The sequence below is a fragment of the Petaurus breviceps genome, unplaced genomic scaffold, assembly GCF_028583685.1.
Source record: "Petaurus breviceps papuanus isolate PSGF00001 unplaced genomic scaffold, PetGlider_PUasm1.0 98, whole genome shotgun sequence".
Taxonomy (NCBI): domain Eukaryota; kingdom Metazoa; phylum Chordata; class Mammalia; order Diprotodontia; family Petauridae; genus Petaurus; species Petaurus breviceps.
Window position 1 is genome coordinate 34440248 of NW_027187460.1, and position 21334 is coordinate 34461581.

Below are 21334 nucleotides of genomic sequence, written 5' to 3' on the forward strand. Positions count from 1 at the left end.
ACTTGCTACTAGCCTTTGGGATGTTTCATTGGTGGTTTATACTTCCACCAGAAATGACCATACAAATAGTAATTCCAAAGGCAGCATTTGAATCCAGATCTTGACTCCAAACCCAGCAGTCTGTCCACCACACATACTGCCTTTCTACAATTGGTATTACTATTATTTCCAGACCTCTCAGTGTTATTTGGAGCTACAAAGGACCTCAGATGCCATCTAATCTTCCAGTTTAATAAATGAGGAAATTGAGGCCAAGAGAAGTAAAGTGTTGTCTTATTGAGGGTCACATAAGTAGTATCTGACATGAGTTAGCCACCAAATCCAGGGCTTTTCCCACTGTTTTATTTTAATACAAGCCCTAGGCTTCCTCAAATTCCTTGCTGTACAAGTAATAAAATGTACTTTGGAGCTAATCTGGTGGGAGGTAGCCCTGCCCCTCAGTTCAAAGATTTGAGTCTTCAGAGTTGTTCTCAAGCCTGGTTGCTGTTTTTTGGACCTGATCTTGTTTTCAAAAGAACACTGGGCTTTTCAGGGCAGCCTGACCTCACTGTCACTCACATGGTATAGGCTCTAAAAGGGAATAGCCAGCATCAAAATTACATCATGTTAGGTTCCTAGAGACACTAAATTGTGTCATCTGAGAAGGACCTGCCTGGCCACACTTGAAAAATGACACTAGGAAAGAGCAATCTGTGAAACGTGTTTCACCATTGTTCTTTGCTCATCCTGCCTCTAACTGAGTATTTGGTTCCAAAGTTCACGGTCAATGAAATGGCATCACCCCAATGTCCCACTGAGCTCAAAAGAATGAAAAGGCATTGGAGAGGGTTGGTTATAGAACAGTCATAATCAAAAGAAATGATTATATTATAACTTCACCATCCTAGACTTTCCTCATTTCCTAGTTGTTCTGCATGAGAGCAGGGTTTTAATGCTGCAGAATCATGGGATTATAAAAATCTTAGGCTAGGAAAGGGCCTGGGTGGTCACCTAGTATAACCTGACCCTGAACAAGAACCCTCCCTTTAATATATCCACTAAGTTGCCACCAGGCCTCCCTTTGAAGGTTTCTCAAGAGAGAGAATCCTTTATTTCCAGGGATGGCCTATTCCATTGTGGATAATTCTGGTTGTTAGGAAGGTTTTTTTGTTGTTATTGTTATTCATATCAAGCCCAAAACCACTTTGTTGCAACTTTTGACACACTGACTCAAATTTTGTTCCCTCCGATCCAATAGAACACATCTTGGTCAAGGTTCTTCAAATAACTATATGGTGGCTTTCTGACTTAGAACTTCCTTTACTCAGGTTTACAACCTTGGTGTGATTCTCAATCCCTTACTCTCTCTCCCAATATCCAATCAGTTGCCAAGTTCTGTTGTTTCTACCTGTGGGATGCCCACTTCCCTCCTCTTCCACTGCCACCAACCTTGTATAGGAACACTCCACCTCACCTCTGGACTATTGCAATGGCTCACACAATACTATTGTGTTAGTATTGAAGACCTGAGGTCTTCCTGCCTTGTCTCTCCCCATTTCCATCCATGCTCTACCCATGTGTCATACTGATCTTCCTAAAGTACAAGTCTGACCATGCTACTTCCCTATTCAATAAAATCTCTCCAGCATCAAATATAAAACCCTCTGTTTGGCATTTGAAACACTTCATAAACTGCCCTCTTCCTACATTTTCAAGCTTCTTGCCCCCTAGTATTAGGCCTTACACCCTGACTATAAGGCCATGTACTCTGTGATCCAGTGAACTGATCATCTTGTCATTTTCCCCACAAGGCACTCCACCCCTCAACTCTGAGCATTTTCATTAGTGTTCTCCCAGGCCTGAAACTCTCTCCCTGCTTACCTCGTCCTCTAAGCTTCCCTGGCTTCCTTCATAGCTCAGCTAAAGGCCCACCTTCCACAAGGAGCCTTTTGCTACCCTCCTTAATCTTAGTGTTTTCTCTCTGAGATAATATACAATTTATCCTGTATAGTGTATCTTCTTTGTACATAGTTGCTTGCATATTACTTCCTCTATTATTAGATGACTTGACAAATTCCTTTTGAGCAGGGATTGGGGTGAGGAGGGAGATTTGCCTTACTAAGTAATTAGCAAATGAATGAATGAATGAAGCATTTATTAAGTACTTACTATTATGCAAAGCACTGTGCTAAGCATTGGAGATACAAATAGAACAGTAAGACAGTGACTACTCTCAAGGAGCTAAAGCAGGCAATAATACACATGGAAAGTTTCAACTAAAAGTCAGAAAGATCCCATGGTCCTCTGGGTGCAGGACCTAGATGCATTCTGAAATGTTTATAGCAACTCTCTTTTTGGTGGCAAAGAACTGGAAGTTGATGGGATGTCCATCAACTGGGGAGTGGCTGAACAAGTTGTAGACTATGGTTGTTATGGAATACTATTGTGTTATAAGACATGATGAGCTGGTAGATTTCAGAAAAACCTGGAAAGACTTCCATGAACTGATAAAGAGCAAAAGGAGCAGAACCAAGAGAGCATTGTATATAGTAACAGTAATATTGTTTTAAGAATGACCTTGGGTGAGTCATTTTGACTATTATAAATACCCAAATTAACCATAAAGGGCATATGAAGAAAGATACTATCCATATCCAAGGAAATAACTGATAAATAAAAGTATGTATAGAATAATTTTACATATATAGCTGTATCTATTCTATGTCTCTAAGTATATATGTGTATATGTGTATGTATACATACATATCTATCTATCTATATCTATCTATCTATCTATCATCTATACACTTATTTGTGTTTAATGGTGGCCATCTCTGAGGTGGGGGAGGAAAGAAAAAAATTTACATAGTAAATTTTTATACAGATATTTAATATAGTGTATATTATATATATATATATATCTTATATTTATTTATATATAATTATTATATATTTAAAAGGAATAGCAAGTTGTACATAAAAGACTTGCTGTTTCATGTACAATCATATTTTTATTATATATTATGAAAATGCTTGTTTTATTCCATAAATTTAGAAAAATTAAAATAATAAAAAAAAGAAAGGTTCCATGGTCCTTAGAAGGGAGCAGCAAAGCAGATGGCAGCATTCAACTGATAAAAATCCTATCAGTTTCTGATGAGCCAAAGGCTTTGGTGCAAGAATCTTTTCTCACTTTTCAGTAGATTTGACAATAACACTTGTAGGACCAGTTGCCAGGCTCCATCTCCCCAAGAGTTACTTTCCAAGATGATGGCCGGGGGCACTGGGTTGGAAGCTTTGCTGCTCTACAGATCTTTGGGTCATCCTAGGTTATCTCTATCAAGGTCTCTAGGGAGATAGTGGTCAATGGGAGGGTAGTTATGGTTAGACTTGACTGCCATATGCTTCCTCCCATTTCCTCCTCAGGGTCCCTGGTTTCTCCTAGCCCTGTGAGTAGCAGTTGGCTGGCAGTTGGTGAGGTGATCAGCCCATTCTCCGTAGGCATTGCCTCCCTGGACAGTGGCTCTGAGTCCAGAAGCAAGATCAATGGGCTGGAGGATATTGCCACCCTCAGAACTCATACACTTATCTGCCCATTAGTGGCAGTAGGCCTGCAGCCACTGCCAGTGGTGATGAGGAAGGTAGACCCCTTCTCTACAATGATTTCTTCCCTCAATGCTGGTGCAAAATGCTTGACTGATAAATATTGTTTACTTGACTTAACTTTAAACAGTCCTTTCATGGCATGATCTTTAGGTGCTGTACCCTCTTAATTACCTTTCTCTGTATATACTATGCTTTATTGATGTCCTCCCTAAAATATGGTGCTTAGAAGGAAAGACAACGTTCCATATGTGATCAGACCAAGACAGTGGGAACATCACCTCCCAAACCCTACATCCTCTGACTTTGCTGCTGCAGCCTAAGATCACATTATCTGGTTTGGGTTTTTTTTGTTTTTGTTTTTGCTGTCACATTATACTGTTGACCCATCCTGAACTTTTGCTTCACTAAAATCCCCAGATCTTTTTCAGATAACCTGCTATCTAGCTATTTCTCTGCTATCTGGCATTTGTGAAACTGTTGGTTTGGGTTTCTTTTAAACCAAACATAAGACTTTGCATTTATGCCTATTAAATTTCACTGTATTGGATTTATGGCTAGGTAGTTGGATTTAGGAATACCTGAGTTCAAATCCTGATTCAGAAACTTATTAGCCATGTGGCCCTAGGAAAAATCACTTAACCTCCCTCAGCCTCAGTTTCCTTATGTACAAAATGGGGATAATAACAACAGGGAGGGTATGATGATCACATGGGAATATATGTATATGCATATATATATATATATATATACACACACACATATGTGTGTATGAAGAGCTTTGGAAACCATAAAATGCTATAAACATTCTAACTAGTCTTATTGTTAGTCATCATATTCTAGAATGCCCAACATTTTAGCTGTCTAAATAAAATGCTCAATCTATACAAATCTTTTATTTCTTCAAATTTCTTTTTATTTGGGGGAGAATAGTGGGAAGTGATGAAGTCAGTCAGCCAGTAAACATTTATTAAGTCCTCACTTTGTGCCAGACACTGTTCTAAGCACTGTGAAGTAGAATACACACAAAAAAGTCTGTATTCAAATGCTTACATATTCCTGTGTAGGAAGACAAATGCGGTCTTGAGGCCGCATTTGAACTCAGGTCTTCCCACTCCAGGTACGACACAATTCATTGCTCCACCTACCTGACTCCTGATTTTGATCTGAGCTTATTTAGAGATCCACCTTAGAAGTAACTAAAATTGTCTCAGCCAGCCCAGGATCTGCTGTCTTTCGTCCTAAAGTGTGAACTTTGGAAGTGGCAGAATTCTCATGTAGCCTCTACATTCTTTTGGGCATGATCTCAGCAAGGTCAACCAAAGCTGAGATTTGTCATGATGTAAAGTTTCTGAGAGAATAAAAGGAGAAGGACAATGGCATTTACATTAGAATAACAATTTTGAATTGAAATCTGTGGCAGTCTGTTGGAAGAGAGAGTAGCTATTATTCTAGATATGACCAGTAATATATGTGGAAATTGAAAAAGAAATTGCTTGTAGATGTTTTATATTAAGTCCAGTTCTTGCCTCTTGCAGAATTGTTACTAAGACATTACAAAAATGTATTTATTCGGGGGGGGGGGGAAATCTAGGCGCCTTAGCCTGGCATTCAAGGCTTTCCAAAATCTGGGCCTCAATTTCTAATTTCCTAAACTCTTTCATTTCGATCAGCCCAGGAGTTGTTGTTGTTCAGTCATGTCAGACTCTTGGTGGGGTTTTCTTAGCAAAGTTTTTCTTACAGGCGTGTTTTGCCATTTCCTTCTCCAGCTCATTTTACAGTTGGGGAAACTGAGACAACTGGGTTAAGTGACTTGCCCAGGGTCACACAGCTAGCAAGTGTCAGACCAGATTCAAACTCAGGAAGATGAGTCTTTCTGACTCCAGGTTGGGTGCTCTATCCACATCACCATCTAGCTGCCCCTGTCTGTATCTAAATAGATACATGTGCTCTCTCCCCAGCATAATTCCTAGCATATAATAGGACTTAATAAATGCTTTTGATGGACTCCAACATACAAGCATTAAGTGCCTTTTGTGAGCCAGGCACTGTGCTGGGCAAAGGGCATACAAACACAAGAACACAAAGCAGAAATAAAATGACCAACAGAAACATCACTATCCTTTTAAGAGGGGAACAGTTCATAGGATTTATAGGATTTCATGTTCAGAGGGACTTTAAAGAACATCTGCCTGGGGTTTTTTAACCTTTTCTGTGTTATGTATTCCTTGGGCAGTCTGAGAAAGTCTATGTACTCCTCAAAATCATATTTTTAATACCTAAAATTAAAATAATGAAGATGAAAAAGGAAGCCAATTATATTGAAATACTTTTATCAAACTTTTTTTCTTTAAACAAGTTCATAGATCCCCAGTTAAGACCTTATCTAAGCCAATTCCTTCATTTTACAGGTGAAGAAACTGAGGGCCAGAGTGGTTCAATTATTCCCCCAAGGTCATACACCCAGTAAGCAAAAGAACTGGCATTCAAACCCTGGTCATCCCAATCCTGATTCTCTTGCTCCTCCACTTTTTAAGTCTGCATTGGCAGTAAGATAATTAATTCTAAGCTGTAACTAGGGAGAGAAAATTACAGAATAAACAGGTTAGAATGAAGTGAGTGCCCACAAAGGTTCATGACTAGTACTCTAGCTGGGTACTATCTGTCAAAATAATTAATAGGTTCATTGCCAAGCATTGCAGCTTAACAGTAATAAAAGCAAATGAAATGCCTTTTGTGACAAAATTATTATTATCACGATGATAGCGATATGAGGAGAAGCAGCTTGGTATAATAGATAGAAATCCCTTCAAAATGAGGGAGAATCCTACATAAGTCCCACTTTCTGACTCTTAAAGGCTATGCGACCCTGAGTAAGTTAACAACCTCTCAATCCCCAGGGAATTTTCCAAAACTGTTTATTGCAGAGCAGGTGTGGACCTGCATTTGTAGGAGGGAATTTCCTTCCCTGGAATTCCCTAAACCAGTAAAATCACATGTTCAATCAGAAAAAAAAATCTTGTGCCAATGGTTTGAAAGTTATTACTTTGATGCATTGATGGATTTGCAATCTCATCCAAATGGATATTCTCTCTAATGATGTAGATAACCCATCTGTTATCTTCTGATCCTATGCAACTTTTTTCCATGTTTTTCCATAAATCCATCCCTAGAAGTCCTCCCCCACCATGGGAAAGTTACTAATGGTATGTCATATTGAAACAATAATAGTATTTTTTCCAATGACAAGAGAAAATATTTTATTGTCTTCTTACTTAAAACCCATCAAAAGATTTCCACAAAACAAGGCCCAGGGCTAAAAATCCAAATGGGAATTTTTTTTTTTGGATGACTGTTTAATACTGAATCTTCTGATAGTGTCATGTGAATCTTTTTTCTTTTTCTTTTTTTTTTTTTTGGCAAAATGTTACAATGGGTGGCTAATCCTTCATTCTGCACTTCCTCTGGCATTTCTTGTAACAACACAAATCTCAGTTAATTCTCTTGGTATTTGTTTAGCTATAAAATGTAATCCCTTAGAAATTCAACTGTAATTTACCTTCAATTGATGTCTGTTGTCTTTGTCCTAAAAGTATTAGGTTTTGATTCTGTGGCTGGATAAAGGTAGTTCTGGGGGGAAGGCTCTCTATGCAGTGGTAGACATGATTTAGAATCTTTAGAATCAGTATGTGGGGTACAAAACAATTGAAACTTGGAAAAATGTTGGTCCTGTAAGGTTTCCACCTGACCCCAATTTTAGAAAACTTGCCTAGTATTGCAAGAATGATCCATATCTCCAAAGGCTTATCACACTTTGTCACAAGTACCTTCACCATTCTTCCAGTTAATAATCAATAAGCATTTATTAAAGTGCTGATTCTTTGCAAGGCATAGGTGCTCCATGCTAGGGATACTAAAACAAAAATAAACCCCTAACAACACAGTATCTGTCTTCAAGAAGCTTACTTTCTATTGGGGGCGGTAACATGAAAATATAAATATACTAGTATAAAAATCTTTGGGGCAGCTAGGTGGTGTAATGGATAGAGTGCCAGGACTAGAGTCAGGAAGTCTCTTCCTTCTGAGTTCAAATCTTGTCTCAGACATTTATTAGCTGTTTGATTCTGGGCAAGTCATTTAACCCTCTTTGCCTCAGTTTCTTCATCTGTAAAATGATCTGGAGAAGGAAATGCAAACGACTCCAGTACCTTTGCCAAGAAAACCTCAAATGGGATCATGAAGAGTCAGACAGAACTGCAAAGGACTGAACAACAACAAATAAAAATATGCAAAGTAAACACAAGGAATCCTTTTGGGGTCAAGGATAGGCACCAGCATCTGTGAGTATCAGAAAAGGCTCTGTGTAGAACTTGGCACTCGATCTGAGCTTTGAAGGAAACTAGAAATTCAAAGAGGAGTAGGTGAGGAAGGGAGTCCGAATTGACTGGGACCTTGTTGATGCTTATTGATAGCCTCTGTTCTGCTCCTGGCACTTCTCCTGGGCTTGCTGGGCAGCCAACATCGTATCGACTGTTCCTTGGCCCTTTCTGAAGCCACACTGGCTCTCAGGTAGATGACCATCTTCCAGGTGAAGGATCAGACTATTAAGGAGGACTCTGGCAAGAATCTTGCTAACAGTGACTAAGAGAGAGAGACCCCCCTGGATTGTCACAGGACAATCTATTTCCTTTAACTTTGTAGAAATAGACAATGGAGGCATCCTTGAACTCCTGGGGGATCACTTCCTCTTGCCCTATAACCTGGAAAGTTTCAGTCAGCTTTTGTATGAGCAGTGGACCTCCTACCTTGTAAATGTCAGCTGGAATAGAATCAGCACCAGGTGCTTCACCACAGGAAAGGACCCTAATGGCATTCAAAACCTTTTTTTCAGTTGGAAGGGGGGATTGACTTCAACATTAGATAAACCATTAGTGGTCTCAGCATTGATTGAAGATGATCTGTTGAGAACACTATGGAAGTGTTCAGCCCATCTCTCTGGGATTACATCCTTATCACTAATCAATGCATTGATAGCCATTGCTATGTTATGCTCCAGGGTGGTGGCTGGGAAAGACTAGGGGCAAGTGTTTGGGCTAGAGGGCTCCCTGCCCTCAAGTAACTTATAGACTGTTTAGAGAGAAGAGACTGTGAATTGAGGAGGGGTCATTTGAGGTGGGAGTAGTTAGAAGGTGAATTGGGCTATGGACCTTGGATAGATTTTGTGTAGGCAGAGAGGGGTGAGGAAGGCATTCCAGACAAGAGGAACAGCATAAGCAGAGATGAGAATGAGCAGATTCAGCAAAAGGCAGGGAAAAGATTTGCTTGATTGTAGTAAAAAAACATAATACATGTTATGAAAAAGCAAGAAATAAAGAGGTCAAATCATGGAAGGCTTTGAAAAGAGAAGGAATTTGAAATAGAGACAAGACCAAATGATACTTTAACCACAGGAAATGAAAATACTTAGCCTAGAAAAGAGAACATGGGGTATGGGGAGTGGGCAGGTCTGTGATTATTGTCTACAAGGAATGTCACTTGCAAAAGGGATGCCATTTGTTCTGCTTAGAGAAATCACATAGAATAAGGGAAAGCACATTAATGGTTTTGTTATCAGAGGACATGGGTCCAAACCCTTCCTCTGAAGCTTACTATCTATGTCATCTTGGGCTAGTCTCTCTCTACCACTCTGGGCCTCAGTTTCCCCAACTATAAAATGAGAGGGTTGAATGAGATGGCCCTTCCAAAGTGAGATCTATGATCCTGAGATGGCTTGGTGTTAGAAGGCAGATCTTGGACGGATGGGGTGGAAGTTCCAGTGAGTGAGATTTAGATGTGATATGAAAAAAACTTGCTAATAGTTATGCTAGGCAGAAGTGGAAGAGGGTCTAGATCTTGGGTTCTCAATGTCAGGAGGTCTTCAAGTGGAGGCCATGACCACATCTCAGATGTGCTGTGGAGGGGATTCTTGTCCTGAAACCTACAAGGTGAGATGACCTCTGAGATCCCTTCCAATCCCTAATCAATTCTCTGATTCAGCGGGATTCTGAATGAGAGTTCCTGACAAAGTATTGCTATCGTAGGATCAAAATGAGAACTAAACTTTTGGAGGAAATTTTAAAAATACACCCTCACACTGAGGTTTTTTGGAAGAAAAACTTGCTATGGTCAGCAACAGGGAACCATTGAAAGCTGGGGAGCAATTAGGAAATAGTGGAATGCTGTGATTCTTCTAGTATTCAATAGTATTCACAGGAACTCAAAAATTGTATTTTTCCTCTGATATGGGGCTAATACTCTTTTTTATATCACAGATTCCTTTGACATTCTGATGGAGATTTTGGACCCCTTCTCAGATAAGGTTTTTAGATGTAGAAATAAAATATGTAGGTTTAAAAAGGTAACAGAGTTAGTGAGCAAAAAGATGTAATTTTCCTGCAATCTAAATTCAGAGAACTTTAAAAATCTAGGTGGTACAGTAGTGCTATTCCTGGAGCCAGGAAGACCCGAGTTCAAATCTAGCCTTGAATATTTACTAGCTCTGTAACCCTGGGCAAGTTACTTAAAAAAAAAATCTGTTTGCCTCAGTTTCCCTAACTGTAAAATGAAGATAACAATAGCCCCTGCCTCCCAGGGTTGTTGTGAGACTCTAATGAGATATTTGTAAACGTTCTTAACAGTGCCTGGCACGCAGTAGGTAATATATAAATGCTTATTATTCCCTTTCTTACCCTTAAATCTATCCTGGGTTGAGAGTACCTACTCTAATATATTGCCAATAAACCTTCCCTTTTCTTTCTATTATCTGCTTTAGGACCAAATAGTCCTTGTGTTAAACAGGAATATTTCTTCTCATTCCTGGGTTCCTCGATCCCATTAAAAAAGGCAATAATGTCTGACACAGTCCTAGGCAGCATATTTGAACACCTCAGAAAGGCCAGTCCATGGCCAATCCCATTATTTCATTGATGTTTTCATACTAGTTCCTAGGGTCATAGCTCTAGAGCTGAAATGGACCTTAGAAGCCACCTAGCCCAGCCGCACCCTTATTTTTCAGATGAGGAAAATGAGGTTCAGAGAGCTTAACTGATTTACCCAACATAGTAATGAGCATCAAAGACAGGATTTGAACCCAAGTTCTCTTAATTCAGAGCTAGTGTCCTTTCTGCTATATCCTGCTACTCTAGTACTACCTAGAGTATATTTACTACTCTAAACTCTAGTATGATCTAGAGTTTATCTAATAATTCACTCTAGTACTGGTACTCTTAGAAAATTTGTGGAACCCCAAATATACATTTTATAAATTCAGATTTTGGGGAGAGGAGGCATATGGTAGAAAGAGAGAAAGTAGATGAAGTAGCAAAATTCAGGGTTATAGAACCAAGTTATGACCAAAGCCTTTAAAAATCTAATTTATTTAATTGTGAAGGAAGGGTAGGGGAAGGGAATATGCATTTACAGAGTACAGAGTACGTACTACTTGCCAGGCACTGTGCTTAGGACTTTTTAATCTATTCTCATTTGATCCTCAAAACAACTCTGCTGTTATTATCCCCATTTTACAATTAAGGAAACTGAGGCAAACAGAGATTAAGTGACTAGTCCAAGGTCACAAAACTAGTAATCATTATCATCATAATAACAATATCCTCTCTGTAGCAGACCTCCAAGGCAAATATCTTCTGGGAGAGGGAAGGAAAATTGGGAGTTAGATCCCTGACTTCTAAATAAGGAATGGCTCCAAGGGCTAGGTCCATATTGCAGGAGTGCTAAGGTGGGGCTGAGCCAAGATGAGGTTATAAAAATCACTGCCAGTCCCTAGCTTGATGCCCCTTCCCCTGCTTCTCTCCCCAGAGTCCCCCATTCTTATTTTACCTTTCCCTCCTTCTGCTCCAGTGGAGTACCAGGGAGGGATGGAGAGGAGACCTAACAGAAGTCTGGGGATGAGATTCACATTTCCCATCTCATGCTCTCTCCAGGCCTGGGCTTACTGAGTATGGACTGGCCAGCAGAATTACGGGAACTATTTAAGTCATCATTTCCATTCTTCTTCTCTTGCCCTCCTCTACCCTTCCCTCTCATATGGTTCACTCTATATGACTTAAATGCAGTCATGATGTGACTTCTGGATTCTATAACTGTGCTATATTCTATAACTAGTCTATAACTGGATTAATAACAGTGCTAATTTGTACTGTTATTGGGTAAATAATAATCATAAACATTCATATAGCATTTTCTATGTGGCAGGCACTGTACTAAGCACTTTACAATTATCATCTCATTTGATTCTCACGACACTGAGAGGTAACTGTTATTATTATTCCCCTTCTACAGATGAGGAATATTGAGGCAAACAGAGATTAAATGACTTGCCCAGGGTCATACAACTCATAGGTGTCTGAGGCTAGGTTTGAACTCAGGTCTTCTTGACTGAAAGTTCACATACTCTGTCTACTGTGCCACCTAACTGCCAGTTTAGCAGTTGAATATGAAATGTCTAAGAAACTAGTTTTTCAGGAGTGTAGCACCAAAACAATATTCACAGTGGCAGTGGTCATGATAAATATGCTGACATAGTCCTCAATCACAAAATATAAGACAGAATATAGAAGCAGAAGCAAAGCATTTATTCAGACACCAGAAAACCAAATCCATCATAGCAACATACAAGTTAATATACCACAATGCAGTAGAGAGCCACACCCTCCTTTAGTCTTCCCACAAACCAACGCTCACAAGACTGTCACAGCAGGGGGTAAACACTCACAAGCCTTGCTGCCTCCCTGGGTGCAGCCTCTTTCTCCCTCTATCTAGCTGCTCTTACTCCCACCTTCCTCTGAGCTCTGCTCCACCCTCCAGCAAACTCCTCCCACCATGGGCTCCATATGATTACATTTGGGAAGATCTTCAAATCAGGGAAGGTCTTCAAATTCCTTTAGGCTTATTAAGGGGCAGGGAAGATCTTCAAATTCTCATTACCATTACAGGGAGCTAAAAGTTCAAGTTCCTAAGTGGCCTATTCATTTCATTTCTGCCTCCTGTGACCAAAGATCTAAGAAATGGCAAAGGATATATCATCCTGGTTGTTGTGAAGAATAGTTAATAAAATAACTGGGAAATATCCTTATATGTACACATAGACAACAACATATATGTACATATACACAATGTATTCAGATGATACAACCATGACACAAAAACCAGTCCCTGCCCTCCAAGGCCTTATCTTTACCAAGATGAGCATGGACTTGCTCACAGATAATGAAATACAAGAGAATTTAAGGAAGGAGAGACTTAACAAACACTGTGAGCCAGACAGACTTCTAGTAGGAACCCAAGTGGTGTCTTGAAAGAAGCAAGGGACAGAGGAATATACACCAGGCATGGGAAAGGAGGTGGGGTGGGACCAGACTAAGCAAAGGCATGGAGGAGATAGAATGCTGGATTTAGAGAATAGCAGCTAGGTGACACAGTGGATAGAGTGCTGGTCCAGAGTCAGGAAGACTCATTTTCAAGTTCAAATCCAGCCTCAGACACTTACTAGCTGTGTGACCCTGGACAAGTCACTTAACCCTGCTTGTCTCAGTTTCCTTATCTGATAAGATGAGTTGAAGAAAGAAATGGCAAACCTTTGCCAAGAAAACCCCAAATGGGTTCACAAAGAGTTCTTGAAGAGGTTTAATATGAAATAAGTTGTACTGACCACTTATTTATGAAGTCTGAAGTGCAATTGTGGAAGGGCTTTAAATAGGCAACTGAGGAGATTCTATTTTACGTTAGAGTCAGTAGGGAGTCATTAAGGGTTCTTGAGCAGAGAAGTGGCCTTATTAGATATGTGCTAAATGGAATTCATCAGTCAATTTCCTGTCAGCTCCTAACATTGGCAAGTTATCTACCTCCATAGGCCAGGTAAACAGTATATGAACCATCTCACAAGTGCCTTGTCCAGCTAAACTAGAGAAGCCCCAGGGTAAAAGTAACTTAGCATTGGTCTAAGTAAAACAGACCTGCTGGAAGTCTAGGTTATGACAGTAAAATTAATAGACTGGTATTTCTGGAGCTTCTAGATATATCAAACATACCATCAGGAAGCAAAAACTGCCTCCCTAAGTGGGAATTTCCCACTTCTTTTTCCTTGGAGAAGATTTTTCTGACCTGAGGAAACTCCCATCTGATAAGGAAAGGAAATTAAATGACTATGGTGGCTTGCATCATCCCTAAATCTAAACTGTTTGTTATTCCAGATAACACAGACTGTTAATGCAATTAAGTGTTAATAGTCCTGTTGTGTTGCCTGAGGAAGCAGTCCTTGGACTCCAGTGTGAATTGTCTCTGAGAAAAAGAAAGTAGGAATAAAATCAGGCAACAGCTTGGTTATCTCCCTTTTGGTCTTTTGTTTCAAGTGTTTAAGAATAAATGTTCCAATGTGAATTTAACTTAAATTGGTCCCCTCTTTGATTTTCTCCAATAGCAGCAGTTTTAGACTTAGGAAGGATAAAACAACCACAACAAAACAAAATGAGGGAAGCTGTGACAACATCATTCAAATATATCCTATCCCAGCAGAATCTGTGACTATTAAAATCGAAAGGGACCTAAGAGATCACTTCTTCCATTGGTTCTCAATTTTGTTGCTGTTCAGTCATATCTAACTCTTCATGATTCCATGGACCATACTGTCTATGAGGTTTTCTTGGCAAAGATACTGAAGTGATTTGTCGTTTCCTTCTCCAGTGGATTAAAGCAAACTCTGCTTTGCTTAAATCCAATTCACACAGAAGTCAAGACATCACCCTGTGGTGTCATTGCCCCATTTGAAAACAAAGGACAGTTGCAGTTTAGGGGTGCTGGGAACCAGTTAATGGAAGGGTATAGGGCAGGGGTCTGCCTTGAAAGAATCTGACCACCCAAACCTTCTTCCAGTCCAAGCGGTGAGTTTATTAAGACACCAGTTTGGGTGGGTGACATTCCTAATGAGTCTGCAGTATCTGTGATGCCAATACAAGTGGGCCAGATTTTAAGAATCTGCATGCTTGATGAAGATAAAATTGGTACTTTTATATGAAAGACCGTGGGAAGATCTAGATGGGATTAAGGAGTAGCAAGTAACCTGGGGTGGGCCAGGTGCTGACAATGAGGGCCACAGTGAAAGGACAGTTAAAAGCATTATTGACTGGATGGGCCAGGTGCCAGGGATCTGGGTTCAGGAGCTGGCTTCCTGAAATTTGTGGAAAGTTCAGGGGTTTTTCCTTATAGGGCTCCAGCTCGAATCCCATGGCCCATCAGGACCACCACCACCACCAACAGAAACAATTTGCCTAGGCTCTAAGGCTGGATTTGAACTCAGCTCCATCCACTCAGCCCCCTAGCTGCCTCCTTGGTCCCCACAAAACTCCTGCTCCTATTTCAAGCCTTCCACATTCCCTACCATCCTCTCCCACCCCACTTGTAGTTTGCCTCTTACTCTTCCTAGCTTGGTCTAAAGAAAGTCACTATAGCAGCTCAATTTGAGAAGTTGTAAAATTGCTTAGAGAAAGAAAGAAGGTAGAGGAGTAAGGGAGGGGAAGGAGCAAGGACGGAACCCCAGGTCTCTGGATGGTCAGCTGGAGACCTCGCTTCCTGAGAAAACTTAACTTAAATGTGTAGTGTTCTTGGATTCCTCACAGCAAAGAATGCTGTGCTGGCTACAAAAAGGAGTCTGTCTAAATCTCGTGCAGCTCTCTCATTTTACCAATAAGGAATCGAAGGGGAAGTGGTTTGTCCATTCAAACAGTTCATAGATGGCAGATGATGAACTAACTTGAGGCAGTTATGCTTTCTGCTATATCATTGCTATTTCAATGTCCTGACTCCTCCCAGCACCACCACCCCAATCTGCATATTTCATTACTGAAATTCCAAACTGAAATCCATATTTTTGAAGGCTTTTTCTATAAATCTTTTTGGTTCATGACTCCACCCAAGATTATTCTCGGGAATATCAGAATCTGACTTATTTCTAGCTCTCTACACCAAAAGAAAAAAAAATAGGAAAGGAGCCCACAGCAGCCCTGTTGTAAATATTCGGGCTAACCAAATATCAAAAAATAGGACAAGTTTTATTTAATCTGACAAATAAACTTGAGCCCCTAAAGACTCAAGATAAATTCCCCTAGGCCTCTTTGACTTCTTCAGGAACCTATATAGACCTCCATATTAAAGCATATAAATATTAATTATTTGTATTATAATATGATACAATGAATTAAAATGTTATATACAGGGTAGGTTTCGAAATCAGCACTTAAAGTGAAAATGGATTGTTACCAAAAATATCCTCTCTGTAGCAGACCTCCAAGGCAAATATCTTCTGGGAGAGGGAAGGAAAGTTGGGAGTTAGATCCCTGACTTCTAAATAAGGAATGGCTCCAAGGGCTAGGTCCATATTGCAGGGGTGCCAAAGTGGGGCTGAGCCAAGTTGAGGTTTAAACATATCACTGCCAATCCCTAGCCTGATGTCCCTCCCCTGCTTCTCTCCCCAGAGTCCCCCATTCTTATTTTACTTTCTCCTCCTTCTGCTCCAGTAGAGTACTAGGGAGGAATGGAGGGGAAACCTAACAAGTCTAGGGATGAGATTCACATTTCCCATCTCATGCTGTCTCCAGGCCTAGGCTTACTGAGTGTGGACTGGCCAGCAGAATTAAGGGAACTATATAAGTTATCATTTCCATTCTTCTTCTCTTGCCCTCCTCTACCCTTCCCTCTCATATGGTTCACTCTTTATGACTTAAATGCGGTCATGATGTGACTCCTGGATTCTCTTATTAATAAAAGTGCTAATTTGTAAATGGGTAAATTCCTGAACTAGAAAAAAAAATCTGACAAATTTAGATGTATGTGTATTGGTCCTTGATAGTCGCTATTTGTTTTTAGAATGATTTTTCTTTATGAAAAAAATATTAGAACCTTTAAATATGCCCCCATATTATCTCTTTTGATCTTTATTTCCTGGTTGTTTCCTGCCTCCAAGCTTTGCCCAGAAGGTAGCTAAGTGGGTCAGTGGATACTGGCTTAGGACTCAGGAAATCCAGAAGACAAGTTCAAATCCAGCCTCGGACACTTAATAGCTTTGTGATCCTGGGCAGGTTACTTAGCTGTTGTCTGACTCAGTTTCTCCAACTGAAAATGGGGCTATTAATTGTACCTACCTCGCAGGATTGTTATAAGGGTCAAATAAGATGATGTTTGTGAAGTGCTTGGCACATAGGAACCACATACTTATTTCCTTCCTTCTTCCCAACAATTCTACGAGGTTTCCAAGGCATCTATAACCAGATTTTGTTCCATTTTTGTCTTTGTGTTCCTAGTACCCAGGACAGTGCCCGGCACATAGTAGTATACAAATGCTCTCAGCTTGACTTACTGACTGATTGCCCCCTTTTGGAAGTTCAGTAAAGTTAGGTATTTTATCCAAGGCTTCGTGTCTAGAAAGTGGATGAGCCAGAATTGTTCTTTCCACTGAGATCGGGTGACCTTTTAAGATCTCACTATGCCACCCATTCAAACCTTGAGAAGGCTACCAAGCATGAGGAATCATTAAAGACTTCATAAGCACAGAAAAAAAGACAACAGACTACAAGGAAGCAGTGGTTTAAGGCAGGTGGAAGGAAGAACCAAACTTGTGTGATATGGTAATTTAATTTCACCTACAATCAGGGTTGGGAATCCTGCATCCTCAAGGCCACATGTGGCCCTCTAGGTCCTCAAGTGCAGCCCTTTGACTGAATCCAATCTACATACTATCCAATGGCAGATTTGGACATTCTTTGCAGAATGGATCAGGCAGATTCCCAGAACACCTGCCCTTTGGCAGAATTTCCAAAAGGTAACAGTATTCCTTACTACCACTGCCCCACCACCACCACCCACCCCACCCCAAGGAAAAAGTACAGAAAGTAAAGGATGCTATTTGGACCAATGTCCATAACTTTTTTTTTTTTGGAGGGGGGAAGGCAAGGCAGTTGAAGTTAAGTGGCTTGCCCAAGGTCAAAAAGCTAGTTAAGTGTCTAAGGTCAAATTTGAACTCAGGTCCTCTTGACTTCAGCGCTGCTGCTCTATTCACTGAGCCACCTAGTTGCCTCTGATGGTCATAATTTTTTCAGGGTAGCCTTATCATCTTTACAGGTTAACTCTGAAAAGTACAAAGAAAAGTTAGGGAAAGGTCTTTGCTACTCCAAGCTACCACTTTCTTCATGAGTAAAGTAATGTCTACTTTGTACATGTGCCACTACATGACCAAATGGACAGTATCATTGTCAATTTATCATAGTAGGGTGTACCTAGTGGGTAATTAATTTATGTATGATGTATTAAAATGGAATTAGGTTGATTTGAATTGAGTCTAGAGTCATAGCTCAGGAATGGGCCTTTGAAATCATCAAGTTTGTTGTCTCTCACACACTCTCATCCATCATGCTGTCCTCTCCATCAGTGGGATGAGGAGAACAGATTCTTCTCCTACCCTGTCTCTGCTCAATCATTTTATATTCAAGGTTTCCCCACCATTTACCCCCACTCTCCCTTTACCTCATCTCCATCCCAACCCTTTCCATAGATGAATTCTAAGCTTCATGGCCATTGTAATCCCTTTCTAACAGCCCTTCAATGCCTCCCTGCCACTCCTCACCATTCCTCTGACCTCATCTCCATCCCAATGTCCGACCTCTGCCTTTTTATTGATAAAAATACTAGGCTTCAAAGCCCTGCACTAGCTTCAAGCCATTGCAATAGTTTTCTCACATCCATTCCTTTTTCTGGGATAATGAAAAGGAGCTTTTTTCAACAGAAAGGTTAGGAACCTCCATGTTTTATAGAGAAAAGAAAATGGAAGCTTAGAGAGAAACAAATGATTTGCCTGAGGTTATTCAGCTATTCTGTGGCAGAACCAAGACCAGAACACAGGTCTCCTAGTTTCTAATCCAGTGATCAGCTGTATCATGTTGCCATATTATTATAGCTAGATAAGTGGGAAAAGGATTTATTAAATGCTTACTATATGTCATGTACTTAGGGGCCAGCTAGGTGGCATAGTAGAGAGAGCATTTGGCTTAGTATTAGGATGACATCTTCCTGAGTTGAAATCTGGCCTCAAACATCTACTAGCTGTATGACCCTGGACAACTCACTTAACCCTGTTTGCCTCAGTTTCCTCATCTATAAAATGAACTAAAGAAGAAAATGGCAAACCACTCCAGGCTCTTTGCAAAGAAAATTCCAAATGGGATCATGAAAAGTCAGACAACTGAAAAATGACTGAACATGTGCCAAGAACTGTGCTAAGTACTAAAGATACAAACACAAGAAAACAAGATGGTTCCCCCCTCCTCCTTCAAGGAGTTTGCATCTTAATAGGGGAGAACAGAACATAAAGGGGAGTTGGCAAGCCTAGAGAATGAGAGGATAGAGAAGATGGATTGCTACTGAAAAGATAAAGCAATTGAGAAAGTGAGTTGAGCTAGGAATAAAGTGAACATGACTGTTAGTTCTCATGAAATGGCAATCCTGGGCAGGGAATCACTAATCAAGAGACTAAGCCCCAGGGCAGAGCAGAGTCATTTTAAGGGGGACAAAGTCACTGATGAGGAAGTAGAGCAGTCCCAAGATTGAGTTGTTCATTTGTCACACTGTTAAACATTGGAAACATGTTCCTAGAGTGTGTTTGGGTTCTCAGTTCTATTGTTCATGAGCCTCTTTCCCCTCCTCCCCAACTTGAATCTCACCAGCCTAAGTTACACACACACACACACACACACACACATACATGCACACGCATGCACACACACACAAATACATAACATGACAGTAATTCCAAAAGGGATATCATATTCAAAATAGAAATGCAAGACAAATAATAGCAAAGTCATGTAAATAGCAAACATTCTCAACTAGCCCCTCAAGCCCTCCTCCAAGATTTCATTCCCTTTGCAGTGTCTCTATTCTCCCCCTATCTTCAACATCACAGAACACTCCAGGCAATTTCACCATGTCCCAATTAGCCCCTCGGTTTCCCTATCATAGCAAAAAGGGGATACCTCAGTCATTCATGAAAGGTAATTGGGAACTTAACAGCTACCCTCAGAGTGTTTGTGGCTTCTCAATACCCAGTACTGACAATTATAGGATCCATGCCTGCTATTCACTACTGGCCCCATATGGCTCTACTTCTTGCCACTCAGCTTCTCATTGCCCTGTCTTTGTATCACTTTTTTTCCCCTGAAATTTGTAAGAAACATTTTTCTTAAATATCTTTTGGTTTTACTTTATCTTCATTCACTAGTATCTCTCCCCTCCCCTCCCCAGAAAATCTTTTATTATATAGCAAGGATAAAAAGAAGAAGGGGGAAAAACAACCAGTTCAATGAAACTAACCAACACAATAGCAGAATCCAAAGATATATGCTGTGTATGTATAGTCCTCTACCTCTGCAAAGAAGGAAAGGAACTATATTTAAATATCTCTTTTTCAGGGCCATGCTTTGTCATAGATCTAGAAATGCTAGTGAGACCAATAAAATAAGAGAAAGATGTAAAGCATAAACAGAGGCAAAATAGAAGTACAGTCATCCCTATTTTCTGTTGTTTCTCAGTCATTTTCAGTCATGTTGTCAAGAAGGTACGGAGCCACATCAGGTGTGACAATTGAAAATTTCTGAGAGACGGAGTTTCTGAGTAAATTATAATTAATTTTATTAACTATGTCTAGAAAGCATCAAAAATAGGCTCATTGTTCCCCTTGGTGAACAAAGAGACAGAGTCTGTCAAACCTATGGTATTTATAGTCTTTTGAAAAGGGGGTTCATGTGAGGGTGGAAATCAACTCTGATTGGTTAACAAATAATAAGAGAATTAATATTATAATGAGAGATGGGCTTATTACAATGAAAGTCTTTGGGTACATGACACTGATCACCCAGTCTTGGTCAAAGAGATTTATCAATATCCATGTCATCCCTCTGACAAAAGAGAGAATCCACACTTTCCTAGACCTGTCTGAGTAAATACAATGAGTGGGAATCCATCAAATAACCTAAACTTAAAGTTTCTTTACTCTCTTTGATTAGATTTTTGCCTTCCTGGCTGGGTCAGTCTTTTTTTTCCCGTTATATATCAAGAAAATTGTTAGCATTCATTTTTACAAGATTTTGAGTTCTAAATTTTCCTTCATCTTTCCTCTTTTCTGAAAATGGTATGCAGTTTGATATAGTTCATATATTTTCTATCATGTAAAAATATTTCCATATCAGTCAAAGTTGTGAAAGAAGAAACATATCAAAAGGGGAAAAAAAAAACATGAGAAAGAATAAAGTGAAGAGAATATGCTTCAATCTGCACCCGGAGTACATCCGTTCTTTCTTTGAATACAGATAGCATTTTCCTTCATGAGTCCTTTGTACTTGCCTTGGATGATTGTGTTGCTGAGAAGAGCTGGGTTATTAATAGTTGATCATCACACCATGTTACTGATACTGTATAAAAAGATTTCTTGGTTCTGTTCATTTCACTTTGTTTCAGTTTGTAAAAGTTTTCCACGATTTTCTTAAATCTACCTGTGCATCATTTCTTACTGCACAATAATATTCCATTACATTCATAAGCCCATAGCTTGTTCAGCCATTCCCCAGTTGATGGACATCCCCTCAATTTCCAATATTTTACCACCATGAAAAGGGCTGCTATAAATATTTTTGCACATGTAGGTTCTTTCCCCCCC

At 39.9% G+C, this 21334-nt stretch overlaps 1 protein-coding gene across 3 annotated transcripts in view; it reads left to right on the forward strand.

Moving 5' to 3' along the window:
* Window positions 1-21334, forward strand: part of SNTB1 (syntrophin beta 1) — a 320298-nt gene that overhangs the window by 195778 nt on the left and 103186 nt on the right. The gene's annotated exons all lie outside the window — the stretch shown is intronic.